The sequence below is a fragment of the Lissotriton vulgaris genome, unplaced genomic scaffold, assembly GCF_964263255.1.
Source record: "Lissotriton vulgaris unplaced genomic scaffold, aLisVul1.2 SCAFFOLD_595, whole genome shotgun sequence".
NCBI classification, from domain to species: Eukaryota; Metazoa; Chordata; class Amphibia; order Caudata; family Salamandridae; genus Lissotriton; species Lissotriton vulgaris.
The window spans coordinates 577809-597199 of NW_028241900.1; the positions used below are offsets into that span (position 1 = coordinate 577809).

Here is a 19391-nt window from a genome sequence, read left to right on the forward strand (position 1 = left end):
AGCCCTTTCATTGGTGCTTTTTTAAAGTAGTATTGCAGTATGCATTTCAAAGCCAATATCAATTTTCTCTTTGCAGTAGTGGATGAATATTTGCTAGAGTCTCATGCTTTTAACCTTGCCCTGCCTGAGCAACTAGGAAACATTTCTCTTTAAGCATTTTGCAAAAATGCTGAACTTGCATGGCATATACAAGCGTTCAGCTAGGGCTGTCTGGGAAGGTTGCATGAAAGAAATCTAAAACCAGAGGCCCTTGGAATAGCCTGTTTTGAGAAATTTCATCACAGAAGAATCAACTGTAGACATCTGTTTCTGTAGTGTAGTGGTTATCACGTTCGCCTCACACGCGAAAGGTCCCCGGTTCGAAACCGGGCAGAAAAAGTTGTTATATTGTCTTGGCTGCAATGTTGAGAGGTGCCGTTTTGCCATGAAATTGTCCAGGCCCTGAAGATGGTTTCATGCAGACTCGTTCCAAGAAAGTGAATTCTCCTAAAAACACTAAAGTAATTGGCATGTGGATGTATCTGTTGATTCACAGACCTCGCTTTGAAAAGAGCCCTGCATTCTGTTCATTGCTCACCTAGAACACGCATTAACTTTGGGAATTGTTGGCACCAACAGGCATCTTAGTTTAGTGGAGTGTTTCTGGTGTTTAAGTGCAGAAGCCCTGGGCTCAATTCCTCGGTGACCCTTCTCAAGGTGATGATACAAATGCATCGTCACCTTTACGTTTAATGTCAGAATTGTTTATTTCTATTTGGTGGTGTATGAATGCTTGCAATAGTATGTTGATTTTTTCTAGCCTTGAATGAATAAAAGCAAATCACTCCTCTTTATGTATTTTTCTAATACATTGATATTTGCATCTCCTTTCCTAGCCTGCATTTTTCATTATCTTACAGGCTGTATATAATAAGTATCAATTCAGGGGCCCTTCTTCTACTCAATTCACAACTGTTCTATCCCGGCATTGATAAGCAATCTACATCTGCTTCTGTTGTGTATTGGTTATCATGTTTACCTGACGTGTGAAAGCCCCATGTTTGACAGTGCGCGTTAACAAAGAGACCAATGATTTTTATTAAAAGTTGTCATGTGTTTTTGTTACCTTGCACCGGCCAAAAAGTGCCGGAAATGACTTCATTTGCAGTCACTTGAAAAGTAGGGATTCTCAAATAAATGGTAAGAGGTTGGAACAAATCTAAAGGAATGCATGGCATATCTATATGTATGTGTACGCAGGTATCCATATATAAAGATAGATAGATAGATAGATAGATAGATAGATAGATAGATAGATAGATAGATAGATAGATAGATAGATAGATAGATAGATAGATAGATAGATAGATAGATAGATAGATAGATAGATAGATAGATAGATAGATAGATAGATAGATAGATAGATAGATAGATAGATAGATAGATAGATAGATAGATAGATAGATAGATAGATAGATATTGGGAGAGAGAGAGCGTTACTATAAACTGAGACTTTATTTTCCATCAAGCTGTCTTTCCTTTCCTTCAGGAGCAGAATGTTCTGATCATCAGCGCTCCAGAATCTAGTGCTTGGTTGGCAAGCATCACACATTGTGATGTGTTAGCTAAGAGTTCCATGTCGTTCAGACTCATATATTCCTCTGTAGTTGTACCTTGGTGATTCAACAAAATGTGGCATCATAAGCAGCATTCTACTGCCATAGACTGGGCGGAAAAAACATTTAGAATTTCACTGAAAAAGAAAAAAAGCATACTTAGGCAGAGCTTTCTGGACAGTAAGGACATTAGAGTAAGTGATGAATAAGCACTGCTTTTGTTAATTTACATAGGCAGAACAGAGACTGCTGGGAAAAGCCTGAAATTAAAGGCCCAGAAAATGCCTGCTTCTGGATAGAACACTACGAAGGGTTGAAAGTTTTTTCTCTGACCCTGGCCACTCTTACAAGCAATCCTATGATAGTCAGAAGGACCCACACTAAAAAGGAAGGGACAGGCATTTGGACCCTTTCCACCTTTTCTATATCTCGCCTGATCGAGCCTGATCGAGCGCTGATTGAGCGGATTAGCACATGTACTTCTCATTTTGGGAAGGTATTGCTTAGCTTGCTACCAGCAGCTCAGTTATGTTATGATGTTAGAGGCTTGCAAGGAATGCTTTAGTCCTGCATTAGGCCGTTTTTATTGCTACTTGCATTCAAGGGAAAGATAATTAGCCAGAATCTGTGGCCCAGTTATTCATCTTGGCATTCCGATTTGCACAAAGGGAATAAGCATTTGAGAGAAAATGCAACATGTGTTTCTTATGTTGCTATGAACAGCTTTTTATCCTTTCTCTTTAGGGTCTAGCCAATGCAGAAATAGATAAATAAGTGCTGACTTTCTGTAAGACGTGTCCAATGCTGGGACAAAATAAAAGGGGACACTTATAAATGATAGTGATATCATTTGAGAAAGGGTAAGTTGACACTGAATTTCATGTATATTCACAGACCAAGCATGAAAAAGTCCCCAGCATGATCTTCATTGCGTGCTTAGAGCTGGTATTAGCTTTTCAGAGGTATGGGCCTTTCGAAGGCTCGTTGGTCTAGGGGTATGATTCTCGCTTTGGGTGCGAGAGGTCCCGGGTTCAAATCCCGGACGAGCCCTTTCATTGGTGCTTTTTTAAAGTAGTATTGCAGTATGCATTTCAAAGCCAATATCAATTTTCTCTTTGCAGTAGTGGATGAATATTTGCTAGAGTCTCATGCTTTTAACCTTGCCCTGCCTGAGCAAATAGGAAACATTTCTCTTTAAGCATTTTGCAAAAATGCTGAACTTGCATGGCATATACAAGCGTTCAGCTAGGGCTGTCTGGGAAGGTTGCATGAAAGAAATCTAAAACCAGAGGCCCTTGGAATAGCCTGTTTTGAGAAGTTTCATCACAGAAGAATCAACTGTAGACATCTGTTTCTGTAGTGTAGTGGTTATCACGTTTGCCTCACACGCGAAAGGTCCCCGGTTCGAAACCGGGCAGAAACAGTTGATATATTGTCTTGGCTGCAATGTTGAGAGGTGCCGTTTTGCCATGAAATTGTCCAGGCCCTGAAGATGGTTTCATGCAGACTCGTTCCAAGAAAGTGAATTCTCTTAAAAACACTAAAGTAATTGGCATGTGGATGTATCTGTTGATTCACAGACCTCGCTTTGAAAAGAGCCCTGCATTCTGTTCATTGCTCACCTAGAACACGCATTAACTTTGGGAATTGTTGGCACCAACAGGCATCTTAGTTTAGTGGAGTGTTTCTGGTGTTTAAGTGCAGAAGCCCTGGGCTCAATTCCTCGGTGACCCTTCTCAAGGTGATGATACAAATGCATCGTCACCTTTACGTTTAATGTCAGAATTGTTTATTTCTATTTGGTGGTGTATGAATGCTTGCAATAGTATGTTGATTTTTTCTAGCCTTGAATGAATAAAAGCAAATCACTCCTCTTTATGTATTTTTCTAATACATTGATATTTGCATCTCCTTTCCTAGCCTGCATTTTTCATTATCTTACAGGCTGTATATAATAAGTATCAATTCAGGGGCCCTTCTTCTACTCAATTCACAACTGTTCTATCCCGGCATTGATAAGCAATCTACATCTGCTTCTGTTGTGTATTGGTTATCATGTTTACCTGACGTGTGAAAGCCCCATGTTTGACAGTGCGCGTTAACAAAGAGACCAATGATTTTTATTAAAAGTTGTCATGTGTTTTTGTTACCTTGCACCGGCCAAAAAGTGCCGGAAATGACTTCATTTGCAGTCACTTGAAAAGTAGGGATTCTCAAATAAATGGTAAGAGGTTGGAACAAATCTAAAGGAATGCATGGCATATCTATATGTATGTGTACGCAGGTATCCATATATAAAGATAGATAGATAGATAGATAGATAGATAGATAGATAGATAGATAGATAGATAGATAGATAGATAGATAGATAGATAGATAGATAGATAGATAGATAGATAGATAGATAGATAGATAGATAGATAGATAGATAGATAGATAGATAGATAGATATTGGGAGAGAGAGAGCGTTACTATAAACTGAGACTTTATTTTCCATCAAGCTGTCTTTCCTTTCCTTCAGGAGCAGAATGTTCTGATCATCAGCGCTCCAGAATCTAGTGCTTGGTTGGCAAGCATCACACATTGTGATGTGTTAGCTAAGAGTTCCATGTCGTTCAGACTCATATATTCCTCTGTAGTTGTACCTTGGTGATTCAACAAAATGTGGCATCATAAGCAGCATTCTACTGCCATAGACTGGGCAGTAAAAACATTTAGAATTTCACTGAAAAAGAAAAAAAGCATACTTAGGCAGAGCTTTCTGGACAGTAAGGACATTAGAGTAAGTGATGAATAAGCACTGCTTTTGTTAATTTACATAGGCAGAACAGAGACTGCTGGGAAAAGCCTGAAATTAAAGGCACAGAAAATGCCTGCTTCTGGATAGAACACTAAGAAGGGTTGAAAGTTTTTTCTCTGACCCTGGCCACTCTTACAAGCAATCCTATGATAGTCAGAAGGACCCACCCTGAAAAGGAAGGGACAGCCATTTGGACCCTTTCCACCTTTTCTATATCTCGCCTGATCGCAACCTGATCGAGCGCTGATTGAGCGGATTAGCACATGTACTTCTCATTTTGGGAAGGTATTGCTTAGCTTGCTACCAGCAGCTCAGTTATGTTATGATGTTAGAGGCTTGCAAGGAATGCTTTAGTCCTGCATTAGGCCGTTTTTATTGCTACTTGCATTCAAGGGAAAGATAATTAGCCAGAATCTGTGGCCCAGTTATTCACCTTGGCATTCCGATTTGCACAAAGGGAATAAGCATTTGAGAGAAAATGCAACATGTGTTTCTTATGTTGCTATGAACAGCTTTTTATTCTTTCTCTTTAGGGTCTAGCCAATGCAGAAATAGATAAATAAGTGCTGACTTTCTGTAAGACGTGTCCAATGCTGGGACAAAATAAAAGGGGACACTTATAAATGATAGTGATATCATTTGAGAAAGGGTAAGTTGACACTGAATTTCATGTATATTCACAGACCAAGCATGAAAAAGTCCCCAGCATGATCTTCATTGCGTGCTTAGAGCTGGTATTAGCTTTTCAGAGGTGCGGGCCTTTCGAAGGCTCGTTGGTCTAGGGGTATGATTCTCGCTTTGGGTGCGAGAGGTCCCGGGTTCAAATCCCGGACGAGCCCTTTCATTGGTGCTTTTTTAAAGTAGTATTGCAGTATGCATTTCAAAGCCAATATCAATTTTCTCTTTGCAGTAGTGGATGAATATTTGCTAGAGTCTCATGCTTTTAACCTTGCCCTGCCTGAGCAACTAGGAAACATTTCTCTTTAAGCATTTTGCAAAAATGCTGAACTTGCATGGCATATACAAGCGTTCAGCTAGGGCTGTCTGGGAAGGTTGCATGAAAGAAATCTAAAACCAGAGGCCCTTGGAATAGCCTGTTTTGAGAAATTTCATCACAGAAGAATCAACTGTAGACATCTGTTTCTGTAGTGTAGTGGTTATCACGTTCGCCTCACACGCGAAAGGTTCCCGGTTCGAAACCGGGCAGAAAAAGTTGTTATATTGTCTTGGCTGCAATGTTGAGAGGTGCCGTTTTGCCATGAAATTGTCCAGGCCCTGAAGATGGTTTCATGCAGACTCGTTCCAAGAAAGTGAATTCTCCTAAAAACACTAAAGTAATTGGCATGTGGATGTATCTGTTGATTCACAGACCTCGCTTTGAAAAGAGCCCTGCATTCTGTTCATTGCTCACCTAGAACACGCATTAACTTTGGGAATTGTTGGCACCAACAGGCATCTTAGTTTAGTGGAGTGTTTCTGGTGTTTAAGTGCAGAAGCCCTGGGCTCAATTCCTCGGTGACCCTTCTCAAGGTGATGATACAAATGCATCGTCACCTTTACGTTTAATGTCAGAATTGTTTATTTCTATTTGGTGGTGTATGAATGCTTGCAATAGTATGTTGATTTTTTCTAGCCTTGAATGAATAAAAGCAAATCACTCCTCTTTATGTATTTTTCTAATACATTGATATTTGCATCTCCTTTCCTAGCCTGCATTTTTCATTATCTTACAGGCTGTATATAATAAGTATCAATTCAGGGGCCCTTCTTCTACTCAATTCACAACTGTTCTATCCCGGCATTGATAAGCAATCTACATCTGCTTCTGTTGTGTATTGGTTATCATGTTTACCTGACGTGTGAAAGCCCCATGTTTGACAGTGCGCGTTAACAAAGAGACCAATGATTTTTATTAAAAGTTGTCATGTGTTTTTGTTACCTTGCACCGGCCAAAAAGTGCCGGAAATGACTTCATTTGCAGTCACTTGAAAAGTAGGGATTCTCAAATAAATGGTAAGAGGTTGGAACAAATCTAAAGGAATGCATGGCATATCTATATGTATGTGTACGCAGGTATCCATATATAAAGATAGATAGATAGATAGATAGATAGATAGATAGATAGATAGATAGATAGATAGATAGATAGATAGATAGATAGATAGATAGATAGATAGATAGATAGATAGATAGATAGATAGATAGATAGATAGATAGATAGATAGATAGATAGATAGATAGATAGATAGATATTGGGAGAGAGAGAGCGTTACTATAAACTGAGACTTTATTTTCCATCAAGCTGTCTTTCCTTTCCTTCAGGAGCAGAATGTTCTGATCATCAGCGCTCCAGAATCTAGTGCTTGGTTGGCAAGCATCACACATTGTGATGTGTTAGCTAAGAGTTCCATGTCGTTCAGACTCATATATTCCTCTGTAGTTGTACCTTGGTGATTCAACAAAATGTGGCATCATAAGCAGCATTCTACTGCCATAGACTGGGCGGAAAAAACATTTAGAATTTCACTGAAAAAGAAAAAAAGCATACTTAGGCAGAGCTTTCTGGACAGTAAGGACATTAGAGTAAGTGATGAATAAGCACTGCTTTTGTTAATTTACATAGGCAGAACAGAGACTGCTGGGAAAAGCCTGAAATTAAAGGCACAGAAAATGCCTGCTTCTGGATAGAACACTAAGAAGGGTTGAAAGTTTTTTCTCTGACCCTGGCCACTCTTACAAGCAATCCTATGATAGTCAGAAGGACCCACCCTGAAAAGGAAGGGACAGCCATTTGGACCCTTTCCACCTTTTCTATATCTCGCCTGATCGCAACCTGATCGAGCGCTGATTGAGCGGATTAGCACATGTACTTCTCATTTTGGGAAGGTATTGCTTAGCTTGCTACCAGCAGCTCAGTTATGTTATGATGTTAGAGGCTTGCAAGGAATGCTTTAGTCCTGCATTAGGCCGTTTTTATTGCTACTTGCATTCAAGGGAAAGATAATTAGCCAGAATCTGTGGCCCAGTTATTCACCTTGGCATTCCGATTTGCACAAAGGGAATAAGCATTTGAGAGAAAATGCAACATGTGTTTCTTATGTTGCTATGAACAGCTTTTTATTCTTTCTCTTTAGGGTCTAGCCAATGCAGAAATAGATAAATAAGTGCTGACTTTCTGTAAGACGTGTCCAATGCTGGGACAAAATAAAAGGGGACACTTATAAATGATAGTGATATCATTTGAGAAAGGGTAAGTTGACACTGAATTTCATGTATATTCACAGACCAAGCATGAAAAAGTCCCCAGCATGATCTTCATTGCGTGCTTAGAGCTGGTATTAGCTTTTCAGAGGTGCGGGCCTTTCGAAGGCTCGTTGGTCTAGGGGTATGATTCTCGCTTTGGGTGCGAGAGGTCCCGGGTTCAAATCCCGGACGAGCCCTTTCATTGGTGCTTTTTTAAAGTAGTATTGCAGTATGCATTTCAAAGCCAATATCAATTTTCTCTTTGCAGTAGTGGATGAATATTTGCTAGAGTCTCATGCTTTTAACCTTGCCCTGCCTGAGCAACTAGGAAACATTTCTCTTTAAGCATTTTGCAAAAATGCTGAACTTGCATGGCATATACAAGCGTTCAGCTAGGGCTGTCTGGGAAGGTTGCATGAAAGAAATCTAAAACCAGAGGCCCTTGGAATAGCCTGTTTTGAGAAATTTCATCACAGAAGAATCAACTGTAGACATCTGTTTCTGTAGTGTAGTGGTTATCACGTTCGCCTCACACGCGAAAGGTCCCCGGTTCGAAACCGGGCAGAAAAAGTTGTTATATTGTCTTGGCTGCAATGTTGAGAGGTGCCGTTTTGCCATGAAATTGTCCAGGCCCTGAAGATGGTTTCATGCAGACTCGTTCCAAGAAAGTGAATTCTCCTAAAAACACTAAAGTAATTGGCATGTGGATGTATCTGTTGATTCACAGACCTCGCTTTGAAAAGAGCCCTGCATTCTGTTCATTGCTCACCTAGAACACGCATTAACTTTGGGAATTGTTGGCACCAACAGGCATCTTAGTTTAGTGGAGTGTTTCTGGTGTTTAAGTGCTGAAGCCCTGGGCTCAATTCCTCGGTGACCCTTCTCAAGGTGATGATACAAATGCATCGTCACCTTTACGTTTAATGTCAGAATTGTTTATTTCTATTTGGTGGTGTATGAATGCTTGCAATAGTATGTTGATTTTTTCTAGCCTTGAATGAATAAAAGCAAATCACTCCTCTTTATGTATTTTTCTAATACATTGATATTTGCATCTCCTTTCCTAGCCTGCATTTTTCATTATCTTACAGGCTGTATATAATAAGTATCAATTCAGGGGCCCTTCTTCTACTCAATTCACAACTGTTCTATCCCGGCATTGATAAGCAATCTACATCTGCTTCTGTTGTGTATTGGTTATCATGTTTACCTGACGTGTGAAAGCCCCATGTTTGACAGTGCGCGTTAACAAAGAGACCAATGATTTTTATTAAAAGTTGTCATGTGTTTTTGTTACCTTGCACCGGCCAAAAAGTGCCGGAAATGACTTCATTTGCAGTCACTTGAAAAGTAGGGATTCTCAAATAAATGGTAAGAGGTTGGAACAAATCTAAAGGAATGCATGGCATATCTATATGTATGTGTACGCAGGTATCCATATATAAAGATAGATAGATAGATAGATAGATAGATAGATAGATAGATAGATAGATAGATAGATAGATAGATAGATAGATAGATAGATAGATAGATAGATAGATAGATAGATAGATAGATAGATAGATAGATAGATAGATAGATAGATAGATAGATAGATAGATAGATAGATAGATAGATAGATAGATAGATATTGGGAGAGAGAGAGCGTTACTATAAACTGAGACTTTATTTTCCATCAAGCTGTCTTTCCTTTCCTTCAGGAGCAGAATGTTCTGATCATCAGCGCTCCAGAATCTAGTGCTTGGTTGGCAAGCATCACACATTGTGATGTGTTAGCTAAGAGTTCCATGTCGTTCAGACTCATATATTCCTCTGTAGTTGTACCTTGGTGATTCAACAAAATGTGGCATCATAAGCAGCATTCTACTGCCATAGACTGGGCGGAAAAAACATTTAGAATTTCACTGAACAAGAAAAAAAGCATACTTAGGCAGAGCTTTCTGGACAGTAAGGACATTAGAGTAAGTGATGAATAAGCACTGCTTTTGTTAATTTACATAGGCAGAACAGAGACTGCTGGGAAAAGCCTGAAATTAAAGGCCCAGAAAATGCCTGCTTCTGGATAGAACACTACGAAGGGTTGAAAGTTTTTTCTCTGACCCTGGCCACTCTTACAAGCAATCCTATGATAGTCAGAAGGACCCACACTAAAAAGGAAGGGACAGCCATTTGGACCCTTTCCACCTTTTCTATATCTCGCCTGATCGAGCCTGATCGAGCGCTGATTGAGCGGATTAGCACATGTACTTCTCATTTTGGGAAGGTATTGCTTAGCTTGCTACCAGCAGCTCAGTTATGTTATGATGTTAGAGGCTTGCAAGGAATGCTTTAGTCCTGCATTAGGCCGTTTTTATTGCTACTTGCATTCAAGGGAAAGATAATTAGCCAGAATCTGTGGCCCAGTTATTCATCTTGGCATTCCGATTTGCACAAAGGGAATAAGCATTTGAGAGAAAATGCAACATGTGTTTCTTATGTTGCTATGAACAGCTTTTTATCCTTTCTCTTTAGGGTCTAGCCAATGCAGAAATAGATAAATAAGTGCTGACTTTCTGTAAGACGTGTCCAATGCTGGGACAAAATAAAAGGGGACACTTATAAATGATAGTGATATCATTTGAGAAAGGGTAAGTTGACACTGAATTTCATGTATATTCACAGACCAAGCATGAAAAAGTCCCCAGCATGATCTTCATTGCGTGCTTAGAGCTGGTATTAGCTTTTCAGAGGTACGGGCCTTTCGAAGGCTCGTTGGTCTAGGGGTATGATTCTCGCTTTGGGTGCGAGAGGTCCCGGGTTCAAATCCCGGACGAGCCCTTTCATTGGTGCTTTTTTAAAGTAGTATTGCAGTATGCATTTCAAAGCCAATATCAATTTTCTCTTTGCAGTAGTGGATGAATATTTGCTAGAGTCTCATGCTTTTAACCTTGCCCTGCCTGAGCAAATAGGAAACATTTCTCTTTAAGCATTTTGCAAAAATGCTGAACTTGCATGGCATATACAAGCGTTCAGCTAGGGCTGTCTGGGAAGGTTGCATGAAAGAAATCTAAAACCAGAGGCCCTTGGAATAGCCTGTTTTGAGAAGTTTCATCACAGAAGAATCAACTGTAGACATCTGTTTCTGTAGTGTAGTGGTTATCACGTTTGCCTCACACGCGAAAGGTCCCCGGTTCGAAACCGGGCAGAAACAGTTGATATATTGTCTTGGCTGCAATGTTGAGAGGTGCCGTTTTGCCATGAAATTGTCCAGGCCCTGAAGATGGTTTCATGCAGACTCGTTCCAAGAAAGTGAATTCTCTTAAAAACACTAAAGTAATTGGCATGTGGATGTATCTGTTGATTCACAGACCTCGCTTTGAAAAGAGCCCTGCATTCTGTTCATTGCTCACCTAGAACACGCATTAACTTTGGGAATTGTTGGCACCAACAGGCATCTTAGTTTAGTGGAGTGTTTCTGGTGTTTAAGTGCAGAAGCCCTGGGCTCAATTCCTCGGTGACCCTTCTCAAGGTGATGATACAAATGCATCGTCACCTTTACGTTTAATGTCAGAATTGTTTATTTCTATTTGGTGGTGTATGAATGCTTGCAATAGTATGTTGATTTTTTCTAGCCTTGAATGAATAAAAGCAAATCACTCCTCTTTATGTATTTTTCTAATACATTGATATTTGCATCTCCTTTCCTAGCCTGCATTTTTCATTATCTTACAGGCTGTATATAATAAGTATCAATTCAGGGGCCCTTCTTCTACTCAATTCACAACTGTTCTATCCCGGCATTGATAAGCAATCTACATCTGCTTCTGTTGTGTATTGGTTATCATGTTTACCTGACGTGTGAAAGCCCCATGTTTGACAGTGCGCGTTAACAAAGAGACCAATGATTTTTATTAAAAGTTGTCATGTGTTTTTGTTACCTTGCACCGGCCAAAAAGTGCCGGAAATGACTTCATTTGCAGTCACTTGAAAAGTAGGGATTCTCAAATAAATGGTAAGAGGTTGGAACAAATCTAAAGGAATGCATGGCATATCTATATGTATGTGTACGCAGGTATCCATATATAAAGATAGATAGATAGATAGATAGATAGATAGATAGATAGATAGATAGATAGATAGATAGATAGATAGATAGATAGATAGATAGATAGATAGATAGATAGATAGATAGATAGATAGATAGATAGATAGATAGATAGATAGATAGATAGATAGATAGATAGATATTGGGAGAGAGAGAGCGTTACTATAAACTGAGACTTTATTTTCCATCAAGCTGTCTTTCCTTTCCTTCAGGAGCAGAATGTTCTGATCATCAGCGCTCCAGAATCTAGTGCTTGGTTGGCAAGCATCACACATTGTGATGTGTTAGCTAAGAGTTCCATGTCGTTCAGACTCATATATTCCTCTGTAGTTGTACCTTGGTGATTCAACAAAATGTGGCATCATAAGCAGCATTCTACTGCCATAGACTGGGCAGAAAAAACATTTAGAATTTCACTGAAAAAGAAAAAAAGCATACTTAGGCAGAGCTTTCTGGACAGTAAGGACATTAGAGTAAGTGATGAATAAGCACTGCTTTTGTTAATTTACATAGGCAGAACAGAGACTGCTGGGAAAAGCCTGAAATTAAAGGCCCAGAAAATGCCTGCTTCTGGATAGAACACTAAGAAGGGTTGAAAGTTTTTTCTCTGACCCTGGCCACTCTTACAAGCAATCCTATGATAGTCAGAAGGACCCACCCTAAAAAGGAAGGGACAGCCATTTGGACCCTTTCCACCTTTTCTATATCTCGCCTGATCGAGCGCTGATTGAGCGGATTAGCACATGTACTTCTCATTTTGGGAAGGTATTGCTTAGCTTGCTACCAGCAGCTCAGTTATGTTATGATGTTAGAGGCTTGCATGGAATGCTTTAGTCCTGCATTAGGCCGTTTTTATTGCTACTTGCATTCAAGGGAAAGATAATTAGCCAGAATCTGTGGCCCAGTTATTCACCTTGGCATTCCGATTTGCACAAAGGGAATAAGCATTTGAGAGAAAATGCAACATGTGTTTCTTATGTTGCTATGAACAGCTTTTTATTCTTTCTCTTTAGGGTCTAGCCAATGCAGAAATAGATAAATAAGTGCTGACTTTCTGTAAGACGTGTCCAATGCTGGGACAAAATAAAAGGGGACACTTATAAATGATAGTGATATCATTTGAGAAAGGGTAAGTTGACACTGAATTTCATGTATATTCACAGACCAAGCATGAAAAAGTCCCCAGCATGATCTTCATTGCGTGCTTAGAGCTGGTATTAGCTTTTCAGAGGTGCGGGCCTTTCGAAGGCTCGTTGGTCTAGGGGTATGATTCTCGCTTTGGGTGCGAGAGGTCCCGGGTTCAAATCCCGGACGAGCCCTTTCATTGGTGCTTTTTTAAAGTAGTATTGCAGTATGCATTTCAAAGCCAATATCAATTTTCTCTTTGCAGTAGTGGATGAATATTTGCTAGAGTCTCATGCTTTTAACCTTGCCCTGCCTGAGCAAATAGGAAACATTTCTCTTTAAGCATTTTGCAAAAATGCTGAACTTGCATGGCATATACAAGCGTTCAGCTAGGGCTGTCTGGGAAGGTTGCATGAAAGAAATCTAAAACCAGAGGCCCTTGGAATAGCCTGTTTTGAGAAGTTTCATCACAGAAGAATCAACTGTAGACATCTGTTTCTGTAGTGTAGTGGTTATCACGTTCGCCTCACACGCGAAAGGTCCCCGGTTCGAAACCGGGCAGAAACAGTTGTTATATTGTCTTGGCTGCAATGTTGAGAGGTGCCGTTTTGCCATGAAATTGTCCAGGCCCTGAAGATGGTTTCATGCAGACTCGTTCCAAGAAAGTGAATTCTCTTAAAAACACTAAAGTAATTGGCATGTGGATGTATCTGTTGATTCACAGACCTCGCTTTGAAAAGAGCCCTGCATTCTGTTCATTGCTCACCTAGAACACGCATTAACTTTGGGAATTGTTGGCACCAACAGGCATCTTAGTTTAGTGGAGTGTTTCTGGTGTTTAAGTGCAGAAGCCCTGGGCTCAATTCCTCGGTGACCCTTCTCAAGGTGATGATACAAATGCATCGTCACCTTTACGTTTAATGTCAGAATTGTTTATTTCTATTTGGTGGTGTATGAATGCTTGCAATAGTATGTTGATTTTTTCTAGCCTTGAATGAATAAAAGCAAATCACTCCTCTTTATGTATTTTTCTAATACATTGATATTTGCATCTCCTTTCCTAGCCTGCATTTTTCATTATCTTACAGGCTGTATATAATAAGTATCAATTCAGGGGCCCTTCTTCTACTCAATTCACAACTGTTCTATCCCGGCATTGATAAGCAATCTACATCTGCTTCTGTTGTGTATTGGTTATCATGTTTACCTGACGTGTGAAAGCCCCATGTTTGACAGTGCGCGTTAACAAAGAGACCAATGATTTTTATTAAAAGTTGTCATGTGTTTTTGTTACCTTGCACCGGCCAAAAAGTGCCGGAAATGACTTCATTTGCAGTCACTTGAAAAGTAGGGATTCTCAAATAAATGGTAAGAGGTTGGAACAAATCTAAAGGAATGCATGGCATATCTATATGTATGTGTACGCAGGTATCCATATATAAAGATAGATAGATAGATAGATAGATAGATAGATAGATAGATAGATAGATAGATAGATAGATAGATAGATAGATAGATAGATAGATAGATAGATAGATAGATAGATAGATAGATAGATAGATAGATAGATAGATAGATAGATAGATAGATAGATAGATAGATAGATAGATATTGGGAGAGAGAGAGCGTTACTATAAACTGAGACTTTATTTTCCATCAAGCTGTCTTTCCTTTCCTTCAGGAGCAGAATGTTCTGATCATCAGCGCTCCAGAATCTAGTGCTTGGTTGGCAAGCATCACACATTGTGATGTGTTAGCTAAGAGTTCCATGTCGTTCAGACTCATATATTCCTCTGTAGTTGTACCTTGGTGATTCAACAAAATGTGGCATCATAAGCAGCATTCTACTGCCATAGACTGGGCGGAAAAAACATTTAGAATTTCACTGAAAAAGAAAAAAAGCATACTTAGGCAGAGCTTTCTGGACAGTAAGGACATTAGAGTAAGTGATGAATAAGCACTGCTTTTGTTAATTTACATAGGCAGAACAGAGACTGCTGGGAAAAGCCTGAAATTAAAGGCCCAGAAAATGCCTGCTTCTGGATAGAACACTACGAAGGGTTGAAAGTTTTTTCTCTGACCCTGGCCACTCTTACAAGCAATCCTATGATAGTCAGAAGGACCCACACTAAAAAGGAAGGGACAGCCATTTGGACCCTTTCCACCTTTTCTATATCTCGCCTGATCGAGCCTGATCGAGCGCTGATTGAGCGGATTAGCACATGTACTTCTCATTTTGGGAAGGTATTGCTTAGCTTGCTACCAGCAGCTCAGTTATGTTATGATGTTAGAGGCTTGCAAGGAATGCTTTAGTCCTGCATTAGGCCGTTTTTATTGCTACTTGCATTCAAGGGAAAGATAATTAGCCAGAATCTGTGGCCCAGTTATTCATCTTGGCATTCCGATTTGCACAAAGGGAATAAGCATTTGAGAGAAAATGCAACATGTGTTTCTTATGTTGCTATGAACAGCTTTTTATCCTTTCTCTTTAGGGTCTAGCCAATGCAGAAATAGATAAATAAGTGCTGACTTTCTGTAAGACGTGTCCAATGCTGGGACAAAATAAAAGGGGACACTTATAAATGATAGTGATATCATTTGAGAAAGGGTAAGTTGACACTGAATTTCATGTATATTCACAGACCAAGCATGAAAAAGTCCCCAGCATGATCTTCATTGCGTGCTTAGAGCTGGTATTAGCTTTTCAGAGGTACGGGCCTTTCGAAGGCTCGTTGGTCTAGGGGTATGATTCTCGCTTTGGGTGCGAGAGGTCCCGGGTTCAAATCCCGGACGAGCCCTTTCATTGGTGCTTTTTTAAAGTAGTATTGCAGTATGCATTTCAAAGCCAATATCAATTTTCTCTTTGCAGTAGTGGATGAATATTTGCTAGAGTCTCATGCTTTTAACCTTGCCCTGCCTGAGCAAATAGGAAACATTTCTCTTTAAGCATTTTGCAAAAATGCTGAACTTGCATGGCATATACAAGCGTTCAGCTAGGGCTGTCTGGGAAGGTTGCATGAAAGAAATCTAAAACCAGAGGCCCTTGGAATAGCCTGTTTTGAGAAGTTTCATCACAGAAGAATCAACTGTAGACATCTGTTTCTGTAGTGTAGTGGTTATCACGTTTGCCTCACACGCGAAAGGTCCCCGGTTCGAAACCGGGCAGAAACAGTTGATATATTGTCTTGGCTGCAATGTTGAGAGGTGCCGTTTTGCCATGAAATTGTCCAGGCCCTGAAGATGGTTTCATGCAGACTCGTTCCAAGAAAGTGAATTCTCTTAAAAACACTAAAGTAATTGGCATGTGGATGTATCTGTTGATTCACAGACCTCGCTTTGAAAAGAGCCCTGCATTCTGTTCATTGCTCACCTAGAACACGCATTAACTTTGGGAATTGTTGGCACCAACAGGCATCTTAGTTTAGTGGAGTGTTTCTGGTGTTTAAGTGCAGAAGCCCTGGGCTCAATTCCTCGGTGACCCTTCTCAAGGTGATGATACAAATGCATCGTCACCTTTACGTTTAATGTCAGAATTGTTTATTTCTATTTGGTGGTGTATGAATGCTTGCAATAGTATGTTGATTTTTTCTAGCCTTGAATGAATAAAAGCAAATCACTCCTCTTTATGTATTTTTCTAATACATTGATATTTGCATCTCCTTTCCTAGCCTGCATTTTTCATTATCTTACAGGCTGTATATAATAAGTATCAATTCAGGGGCCCTTCTTCTACTCAATTCACAACTGTTCTATCCCGGCATTGATAAGCAATCTACATCTGCTTCTGTTGTGTATTGGTTATCATGTTTACCTGACGTGTGAAAGCCCCATGTTTGACAGTGCGCGTTAACAAAGAGACCAATGATTTTTATTAAAAGTTGTCATGTGTTTTTGTTACCTTGCACCGGCCAAAAAGTGCCGGAAATGACTTCATTTGCAGTCACTTGAAAAGTAGGGATTCTCAAATAAATGGTAAGAGGTTGGAACAAATCTAAAGGAATGCATGGCATATCTATATGTATGTGTACGCAGGTATCCATATATAAAGATAGATAGATAGATAGATAGATAGATAGATAGATAGATAGATAGATAGATAGATAGATAGATAGATAGATAGATAGATAGATAGATAGATAGATAGATAGATAGATAGATAGATAGATAGATAGATAGATAGATAGATAGATAGATAGATAGATAGATAGATAGATAGATAGATAGATAGATATTGGGAGAGAGAGAGCGTTACTATAAACTGAGACTTTATTTTCCATCAAGCTGTCTTTCCTTTCCTTCAGGAGCAGAATGTTCTGATCATCAGCGCTCCAGAATCTAGTGCTTGGTTGGCAAGCATCACACATTGTGATGTGTTAGCTAAGAGTTCCATGTCGTTCAGACTCATATATTCCTCTGTAGTTGTACCTTGGTGATTCAACAAAATGTGGCATCATAAGCAGCATTCTACTGCCATAGACTGGGCAGTAAAAACATTTAGAATTTCACTGAAAAAGAAAAAAAGCATACTTAGGCAGAGCTTTCTGGACAGTAAGGACATTAGAGTAAGTGATGAATAAGCACTGCTTTTGTTAATTTACATAGGCAGAACAGAGACTGCTGGGAAAAGCCTGAAATTAAAGGCACAGAAAATGCCTGCTTCTGGATAGAACACTAAGAAGGGTTGAAAGTTTTTTCTCTGACCCTGGCCACTCTTACAAGCAATCCTATGATAGTCAGAAGGACCCACCCTGAAAAGGAAGGGACAGCCATTTGGACCCTTTCCACCTTTTCTATATCTCGCCTGATCGCAACCTGATCGAGCGCTGATTGAGCGGATTAGCACATGTACTTCTCATTTTGGGAAGGTATTGCTTAGCTTGCTACCAGCAGCTCAGTTATGTTATGATGTTAGAGGCTTGCAAGGAATGCTTTAGTCCTGCATTAGGCCGTTTTTATTGCTACTTGCATTCAAGGGAAAGATAATTAGCCAGAATCTGTGGCCCAGTTATTCACCTTGGCATTCCGATTTGCACAAAGGGAATAAGCATTTGAGAGAAAATGCAACATGTGTTTCTTATGTTGCTATGAACAGCTTTTTATTCTTTCTCTTTAGGGTCTAGCCAATGCAGAAATAGATAAATAAGTGCTGACTTTCTGTAAGACGTGTCCAATGCTGGGACAAAATAAAAGGGGACACTTATAAATGATAGTGATATCATTTGAGAAAGGGTAAGTTGACACTGAATTTCATGTATATTCACAGACCAAGCATGAAAAAGTCCCCAGCATGATCTTCATTGCGTGCTTAGAGCTGGTATTAGCTTTTCAGAGGTGCGGGCCTTTCGAAGGCTCGTTGGTCTAGGGGTATGATTCTCGCTTTGGGTGCGAGAGGTCCCGGGTTCAAATCCCGGACGAGCCCTTTCATTGGTGCTTTTTTAAAGTAGTATTGCAGTATGCATTTCAAAGCCAATATCAATTTTCTCTTTGCAGTAGTGGATGAATATTTGCTAGAGTCTCATGCTTTTAACCTTGCCCTGCCTGAGCAACTAGGAAACATTTCTCTTTAAGCATTTTGCAAAAATGCTGAACTTGCATGGCATATACAAGCGTTCAGCTAGGGCTGTCTGGGAAGGTTGCATGAAAGAAATCTAAAACCAGAGGCCCTTGGAATAGCCTGTTTTGAGAAATTTCATCACAGAAGAATCAACTGTAGACATCTGTTTCTGTAGTGTAGTGGTTATCACGTTCGCCTCACACGCGAAAGGTTCCCGGTTCGAAACCGCGCAGAAAAAGTTGTTATATTGTCTTGGCTGCAATGTTGAGAGGTGCCGTTTTGCCATGAAATTGTCCAGGCCCTGAAGATGGTTTCATGCAGACTCGTTCCAAGAAAGTGAATTCTCCTAAAAACACTAAAGTAATTGGCATGTGGATGTATCTGTTGATTCACAGACCTCGCTTTGAAAAGAGCCCTGCATTCTGTTCATTGCTCACCTAGAACACGCATTAACTTTGGGAATTGTTGGCACCAACAGGCATCTTAGTTTAGTGGAGTGTTTCTGGTGTTTAAGTGCAGAAGCCCTGGGCTCAATTCCTCGGTGACCCTTCTCAAGGTGATGATACAAATGCATCGTCACCTTTACGTTTAATGTCAGAATTGTTTATTTCTATTTGGTGGTGTATGAATGCTTGCAATAGTATGTTGATTTTTTCTAGCCTTGAATGAATAAAAGCAAATCACTCCTCTTTATGTATTTTTCTAATACATTGATATTTGCATCTCCTTTCCTAGCCTGCATTTTTCATTATCTTACAGGCTGTATATAATAAGTATCAATTCAGGGGCCCTTCTTCTACTCAATTCACAACTGTTCTATCCCGGCATTGATAAGCAATCTACATCTGCTTCTGTTGTGTATTGGTTATCATGTTTACCTGACGTGTGAAAGCCCCATGTTTGACAGTGCGCGTTAACAAAGAGACCAATGATTTTTATTAAAAGTTGTCATGTGTTTTTGTTACCTTGCACCGGCCAAAAAGTGCCGGA

The 19391-nt window shown here is 39.8% G+C and overlaps 13 non-coding genes across 13 annotated transcripts; all 13 read left to right on the forward strand.

The window, feature by feature from the left end:
- Nucleotides 1-305: 305 nt before the first annotated feature.
- TRNAV-CAC (transfer RNA valine (anticodon CAC)) lies at nucleotides 306-378 on the forward strand. The gene has a single exon. It is a non-coding gene; the product is annotated as a tRNA-Val (tRNA).
- Nucleotides 379-2573: 2195 nt separating this feature from the next.
- Nucleotides 2574-2645, forward strand: TRNAP-UGG (transfer RNA proline (anticodon UGG)). Its single transcript has one exon. It is a non-coding gene; the product is annotated as a tRNA-Pro (tRNA).
- A 300-nt stretch (nucleotides 2646-2945) lies between these two features.
- On the forward strand, nucleotides 2946-3018 carry TRNAV-CAC (transfer RNA valine (anticodon CAC)). Its single transcript has one exon. It is a non-coding gene; the product is annotated as a tRNA-Val (tRNA).
- Nucleotides 3019-5162: 2144 nt separating this feature from the next.
- On the forward strand, nucleotides 5163-5234 carry TRNAP-UGG (transfer RNA proline (anticodon UGG)). Its single transcript has one exon. It is a non-coding gene; the product is annotated as a tRNA-Pro (tRNA).
- Nucleotides 5235-7763: 2529 nt separating this feature from the next.
- TRNAP-UGG (transfer RNA proline (anticodon UGG)) lies at nucleotides 7764-7835 on the forward strand. The gene has a single exon. It is a non-coding gene; the product is annotated as a tRNA-Pro (tRNA).
- A 300-nt stretch (nucleotides 7836-8135) lies between these two features.
- TRNAV-CAC (transfer RNA valine (anticodon CAC)) lies at nucleotides 8136-8208 on the forward strand. The gene has a single exon. It is a non-coding gene; the product is annotated as a tRNA-Val (tRNA).
- Nucleotides 8209-10383: 2175 nt separating this feature from the next.
- Nucleotides 10384-10455, forward strand: TRNAP-UGG (transfer RNA proline (anticodon UGG)). Its single transcript has one exon. It is a non-coding gene; the product is annotated as a tRNA-Pro (tRNA).
- Nucleotides 10456-10755: 300 nt separating this feature from the next.
- TRNAV-CAC (transfer RNA valine (anticodon CAC)) lies at nucleotides 10756-10828 on the forward strand. The gene has a single exon. It is a non-coding gene; the product is annotated as a tRNA-Val (tRNA).
- A 2141-nt stretch (nucleotides 10829-12969) lies between these two features.
- On the forward strand, nucleotides 12970-13041 carry TRNAP-UGG (transfer RNA proline (anticodon UGG)). Its single transcript has one exon. It is a non-coding gene; the product is annotated as a tRNA-Pro (tRNA).
- Nucleotides 13042-13341: 300 nt separating this feature from the next.
- On the forward strand, nucleotides 13342-13414 carry TRNAV-CAC (transfer RNA valine (anticodon CAC)). The gene has a single exon. It is a non-coding gene; the product is annotated as a tRNA-Val (tRNA).
- A 2159-nt stretch (nucleotides 13415-15573) lies between these two features.
- TRNAP-UGG (transfer RNA proline (anticodon UGG)) lies at nucleotides 15574-15645 on the forward strand. Its single transcript has one exon. It is a non-coding gene; the product is annotated as a tRNA-Pro (tRNA).
- Nucleotides 15646-15945: 300 nt separating this feature from the next.
- On the forward strand, nucleotides 15946-16018 carry TRNAV-CAC (transfer RNA valine (anticodon CAC)). The gene has a single exon. It is a non-coding gene; the product is annotated as a tRNA-Val (tRNA).
- Nucleotides 16019-18194: 2176 nt separating this feature from the next.
- TRNAP-UGG (transfer RNA proline (anticodon UGG)) lies at nucleotides 18195-18266 on the forward strand. The gene has a single exon. It is a non-coding gene; the product is annotated as a tRNA-Pro (tRNA).
- Nucleotides 18267-19391: the final 1125 nt, after the last annotated feature.